The following is a 6899-nucleotide window of genomic DNA, read 5'->3' on the forward strand; positions in this document are numbered from 1 at the left end:
GAATTAGTTCTCCATTGAAGATAAGGGTGCTGACACTCACAGAGGTTAAGGAACTGGCCCAGGGTTGCACCATTTATTCTGTGTCAGAGCCAGGATTCAAACTCTGTGTCTCACTTCAGCTCACATCAGCCTTCTAGTTATGCAACTGCTTCTGTTGACCATTGTGATGGTCAAGGGAGGAAAGACTGTCTAGGAGGGTGGAAGGGGAATGATTGGCAGATTCTACAGTCAAGTTAAATAAAATGACCCAGAAGAAGAGATAAGCTTTGGTGAGAAAAAGGTCCCTAATGACCTTCAAGAGCACTGTCCTATGGAGAGGAGAGTGCAGAAGCCACCTTGTTGGGGCAAGTGGGGGTGAGGACTTGGAGACCAAGATGGGAAAGCGGGGAGTTACTTGAGGGTCAAGATGGGAAAGACAGAGAATATGCAGAGACAGAAGGGAAGGAATAAGTGAAAAAGTTCAAGAGAGAGAGGAGAACTGATAAAACCCACAGTGGCAGGGGTGGAACCAAGAGCACTTCCATGCATTTATTGAGCACCTACTGTGTTTCCTGGAGAAGGAAATGGCAACCCACTCCAGTATTCTTGCCTGGAGAATCCCATGGATGGAGGAGCTTGGTGGGCTACCGTCCACGGGTTGCAATGAGTCGGACACGACTGAGTGACTTCACTTTCACTTTCACTGTGTGTCCTGCAGGGAGAGACAAGGAAGAAGCGAACAGGCAAAATCCATTTTTCCAGAACTGATAGTATAAAGAAGAAGACAGATAGGAAACTGTAAATAGATAAATAAAATGAGGATTATGATAAGAGTTTCAGAGGAAATAGCACATAGAGATAAGACTAAAGCTGCTGGGAGCAACCTTAGGTGGAGGTAGTTAGACAAGGTCTTTCTGAGCAGGTGAGACCAGAAGGGTGAGAAGGAACTAGCCATACCAGAGCTACAGAAGGAAAAAGAAGGGCATATACAAAGGCCCTGAGGTGGCAATGGACTGGCTGGAATTGAGGGGACAGGAGAGAATTTGGTGGGATAGGTGGGGCCTTGGAGGGAATGAGAAAGGAGAACTCCTTTTATCGTAAGCCCCATGGGAATGACAGGGCTTCCTGGTGGCTCAGAACCTGCCTGCAACGCAGGAGACCTGGGTTTGATCCCTGGGTCAGGAAGATCTCCTGGAGCAGGGCGTGGCAACCCACTCAGTATTCTTGCCTGAAGAATCCCATGGTCAGAGGAGCCTGATGGGCTGCAGTCGGCAGGGTCACAAAAAGTCAGACTGAAGCAACTTAGCATGCACGTGGGAATGACATGGTATGGATGATGTTTTAAGCAGCATAGGGAAAACATTTAACCTTGAAAATATTGAGTAAGGAGGACTGTTTTTCAGGTAGGAGTGAAGAGAGCTGCTTGCATGATGATGCCTGAGAAGTGTTTTTGCAGAAAGTAGAAGTCCAAGGAATTCATGTTGCATGGACCTGCCTTCTCTGTGATTTTGTTTACTTATTTATATTTATTGGCCATACCACTCAGCATGTGGGATCTTAATTTACCTAATGTGAAGAGTAACAAACCATCCCAAAATATACTGGCTTAATAATCTGGAGGGGAAAAATAACAAAGCTGGAGGTATCATCCTTCCTGATTTCAAACTATAAATTACAAAGCCATAGTAATCAAAACAGCACAATACTGACAGTACCTAGATAAATGAAACAGAATTTAGAGCTCAGAAATAAACCCACACAAAAATGGACAACTAATATTCAACAGAGGAGTAAGGACACACAATGGAGAAATGATAGTCTCTTCGATAGATGTTGTTGGGAAAATTGTACAGCTACATGCAAAAGAATGAAGCTAAACCACTGTCTCACACCATACACAAAAATCAACTCGAAATGGATTAAAGACTTGAATGTAAGACCTGAAACCATAAAACTCCTAGAAGAAAACATAGGCAATATGCTCTTTGATGTAAGTCTTAGCGATATCTTTCCAGGTATAACTCCTTAAGGCAAGGGAAGCAAAAGCAAAAATAAACAAATGAGGGAATTTCCTGACTGTCCTTTGATTAGGGCTCTTTCACTGCTGGGTGGGTTCAACCCCTGGTTGGGGAACTAAGATCCTGAAAGCTGTTATGGCATGGCTGAAAAAATAAAAATTTGGACTTCCCTGATAAACCAGTGGTTAGGGATCTGTGCTTCCAATACAGGGGGCCTGAGTTTGATCCCTGGTCAAGGAACTAGATTTCACATGCCACAACTAAAGATCTTGCATGCTGCAACTAAGACCTGGCACAGCCAAATAAATAAATATGTATAAATTTTAAAAATAAATAAAAATTTAAAAAAGAAAAACAAATGAAACTGCAACAAACTAAAAACTTCCACACAGCAAAGAGAACCATCAACAAAATGAAAAGACAACTGATAACCTACAGAATGGCAGACTATGTTTCCAAATGATATATCCAAGGGATTAATATCCAGAATACAGAAAGAACTCATATAGCTCAACAATAACAAAAACAAAGAATCCAATTGAATTCCCTGGTAGTCCAAAGATTAGGACTCCGAACTTCCACTGCAGGGGGCCTGGGTTCAATCCCTGGTCAGGAAATTAAGATCTCTTAAGCTGAGTGGCATGACCAATAAATAAATTAATTAAGAGTAGAGAAGATGAACGGAGAAGGCACTGGCACCCCACTCCAGTACTCTTGCTTGGAAAATCCCATGGATGGAGGAGCCTGGTAGGCTGCAGTCCATGGGGTCACTAAGAGTTGGACACGACTGAGTGACTTCACTTTCACTTTTCACTTTCATGCATTGAACAAGGAAATGGCAACCCACTCCAGTGTTCTTGCTGGAGAATCCCAGGGACGGCAGAGCCTGGTGGGCTGCCATCTCTGGGGTCGCACAGAGTCAGACATGACTGAAGTGAGGCATCAGCAGCGGCAGAGAAGATGAACAGACTTTTTTTTCCAAAGAAGATATACTTACTGATGATCAAACTGGCCTGTGGAAAGATGTTCAACATCACTAACTTTTCGGGAAGTGCAAATTGGAATCACAATGAAATATCACCTCATGCCTGTGGTTATATTAAAAAGGCAAAAAATAACAAGTGTTGGCAAGGATGTGGAGAAAAGGGAACCCTCATACACTGTTCAGAGAGGACAATGGCACCCCACTCCAGTACCCTTGCCTGGAAAATCCCATGGATGGAGGAGCCTGGTAGGCTGCAGTCCATGGGGTCATGAAGAAGAGTCGGACACGACTGAGCGACTTCACTTTCACTTTTCACTTTCATGCATTGGAAAAGGAAATGGCAACCCACTCCAGTGTTCTTGCCTGGGGAATCCCAGGGACGAGGGAGCCTGGTGGGCTGCAGTCTATGGGGTCACACAGAGTCGGACACGACTGAAGCAACTTAGCAGCAGCAGCAGTACACACTGTTGGCAGGAATGTAAATTGGTGTAGGCAGGAACGTAACTTTTCCACTATAGGAAAAGTTATGGTGGTGGTCAAAAAATTAAGAGCAGAACTAAAATAATAGTCCAGCAATCCTACTTCTGGGTATTTATCCAAAGAATACAAAAAGACTAATGAAAAAGATATGTGCTCCACTATTTTAATTGTGGCATTATGTACAATAGCTAGTATGTAGAAACAATCTAAGTGCCCATTAATAGATGAATGAAGTAGATATGGTACACATACACACACACACACACTGGAATACCACTCAGCCATAAAAAGGTGAAATCTTGCCATGTGTAACATGGATGGACCTTGAGAGTATTATGCTAAGTGAAATAAATCAGATAGAGAAAGACAAATACTAAATGATTTCCCTCCTATGTAAAATACAAAAGACAAAAAAAGAAACAGAATAAATGAACCAACCAAACAAGAACAAACATGTAGATACAGAGAACAGAGGAACGATTACCAGAGGGAAGGGCAAAATGGGTAAAGGGCATCAGCTGTATGATGAAAGATGGAAACTACATTTTTGGTGGTGAGTATGCTATAGGCTGGGGCTTCCCAGGTGGTGCTAGTGGCTGCCTGCCAATACAAGAGACGTAAGAGATCCTGGTTCAGTCCCTGGGTTGGGAAGATCCCCTGCAGGAGGGTACAGCAACCCACTCCAGTATTCTTCCTGGAGAATCCCATGGACAGAGGAGCCTGGCGGGATGCAGTTCATAGGGTTGCAAAGAGTCAAACATGACTGAAATGACTTCGCACACATGCATGCTATAGGCTATATAGAAATAGACATAAAATGCACACATGAAACAGTTATACACCAATGTTACCTCAATTAAAGGAAAAACCAAACAAATAATCTAGTAGCTTAAAACAATGACAACATTTATTTTGCTTGTGAATGTGTAATTTGGGTAAGGCTCAGCAAAAACGGCTCATTTCTGCTCCATCTGGCCTCCATCTGGGTGGCTTGAAAGCTGGGGCTGGAATCATATGGAGTCTGACTAACTCACAGTTGGTGCTTGCTGTCACCGAGGCCTTAGCCAGACTGTTAGCCAGAACACTTTCAGGTGGTTGCTGCATGTTGCGTGGGCTTCCTTATAACGTGGTGACTGAGTTCCAAGGGTGAGTGTTCCAAGAGAAAGAGTCAGGTGGACACCGTATTGCCATTTAATTTTTAAAAATATTTATTTACTTATTTGGCTGTGCCAGGGCTTAGTTTTCTGTCAGCATGTAGGATCATCATAGTTGCAGTCTGCAGGATCTTTAGCTGTTCACGAACTCTTAGCTGTGGTATGTGGGATCTAGTTCCGTGACCAGGGATCGAACCCAGACCTCTTGCATTGGGAGCACAGAGTCTTAGCCACTGGACCACCAGGGTAGTCCTGTATCACCTTTTATGACCTAACCTCAGAAGTCAGGCAGCATCATAACCATTGTATTCTATATGGAATGAGACTCTATATTTATTACAGATGCAAGAAGGGTCAAAGAATTTGCAGATATGTTTATAAAGATATGTCCATCCACCATGGACTTGAATGGGCTGGACTTCTGCACTTTGCCCTTATTTATTTGATGGGTGGAGGGTGCAGGCATCAGGTTTTCTCCTCCTTTAGGTCCTTCCTTCCTTGGAGATCCAAAAGGAAGTTTTATCCTTAATATGAAGTCAAGGAAGTACAGCTATTCAGGCTGTCCAATTGAACACACTTGGGTTTGAATCTGACTGTCATTTACCAGCTCTTTGTTCTTGGGTAAGTCACTACCTTATGGTAAGCCTCATTTTTCTAATTTGTAAAATCAGAGTATCATGGAGCTGTTTTAAGGATGAAATGAATTAATAGATGAGTTGCATAATACAAGCTCAGAAGCAGTAACTAGCAATAGTAAACACTCCACGTGTTAGCTATTGCTAATATGATTATTCAACACTTGTTGATTAATATTTCATTAACTCAGGCTTAGGTGAGTTCTGGGCTAGATGCTAGTATTACGAAAGTGAGTATGAAGGGATTCAGGTCTCCAGAAACCAAAAGCTTACAGGAGATGTTTTCAAGCTTATGGACAAAGGAGGCAGCCAGGCCTGATTCTCATTCTGAGTTTGCATGTAGTCTCTGTGGGACCTTGGACCAGTCTTTCAACTTTCTCTGCCATAGTTGCCTAGCTGAAAAGGAGAAATGTAACAGTACCCACCTCACTGGGTTTTGGTGAGGGTCAAATGAGATAAGCTATGTAAAAAGCTTAGCACAGTTCCTGGAAAATCGTGATTGTTTTATAAAAGTTAATTATTAATTTTATTTACCAGGAAGTAGGCTAACAAACGGATTTATTGGAGTCCAAGGTGGAGAATGCTAAACTAGATGGGGAAATAACCTGTTAAAGGAATCCAGGAGAAGAGATTAACTTCGCCAGGAAGAGTCTTGGAAAGCCCAGAGGAGGTGATGCTGGAACTGGACTTTGAAGAATGAGTAAGAGTTTTCCAGTAGGGAATGAGGAAAGAGAAGATATTCCAGTTGGAGGCAAGGGGATTTGCAGAGGCATGAAGTTACAGAAGGTGTTTGGAGGAGGGTAATAAATTCAGCGTAGGAGCTTCAGGTGTTTAAGATGGAGGGGATGAGATTGGAAGAGGGAGTTCAGGTCAAAGCATTGGCTCAGGTGAGAGAAACTTCTGTCTTTAAGCCATGGGGGGCTCTGTGGTATGGAGAAAGGCCAGTGGCTGCACTGGAGAGAGGTTTCATAGGTGGAACAGATAGATTCAGGGGTAGATTTTCTGTGTGAATTGAGAGGAGGGCAGTGAGGGAAACAAAGGTCAGCAGAGGAGTCTGGGAGGAGGGCAGGGTTCAGTTGTGAGATGTAGATTCTAAAAACCTGGCTCTGGGGACTTCCCTAATGGTCCAGTGGCTAAAACGCTGCACTCTCAGTGTAGGGGGTCCAGGTTTGACCCCTGGTCTCCATCCCTGGTCAAGGAACTAGATGCCGCATGCCACAACTGAAGAGCTCACATACCGCAGCTGAGGGAAAAAAAGACCTTGCCACGAAGACCCAGGGCAGCCCAATAAAGAAGTAATAAATACTTTAAAAATAATAAATAAAATACATAATAAAAACCTGGCTCTGAACCCACCTGGTATACCTCTGAGTATCTGTGATCTTGAGATGATCATACTATTTCTATCATAATTTCCTATCAGTGGATAATATAGCCTCTATCTGCCACATATAATTGTTGTGAGAAACAAGAGTGTATCAGTAAGAAATATATAAATATCAGCCCCTATGTTACTAAGGAGGTAGTCAACTGCATGGGAAAGCACAGCTGAAGCAGAGTTTAGGTGAGGTGGAGGTGGAGGATCTGCCCTGAAGGGAAGATTAAGATAAATGCAGTCACACACACACACACACATACACGCACTACA

Source organism: Oryx dammah, unplaced genomic scaffold, assembly GCF_014754425.2.
Source record: "Oryx dammah isolate SB20612 unplaced genomic scaffold, SCBI_Odam_1.1 HiC_scaffold_8, whole genome shotgun sequence".
Classification (NCBI taxonomy): Eukaryota; Metazoa; Chordata; class Mammalia; order Artiodactyla; family Bovidae; genus Oryx; species Oryx dammah.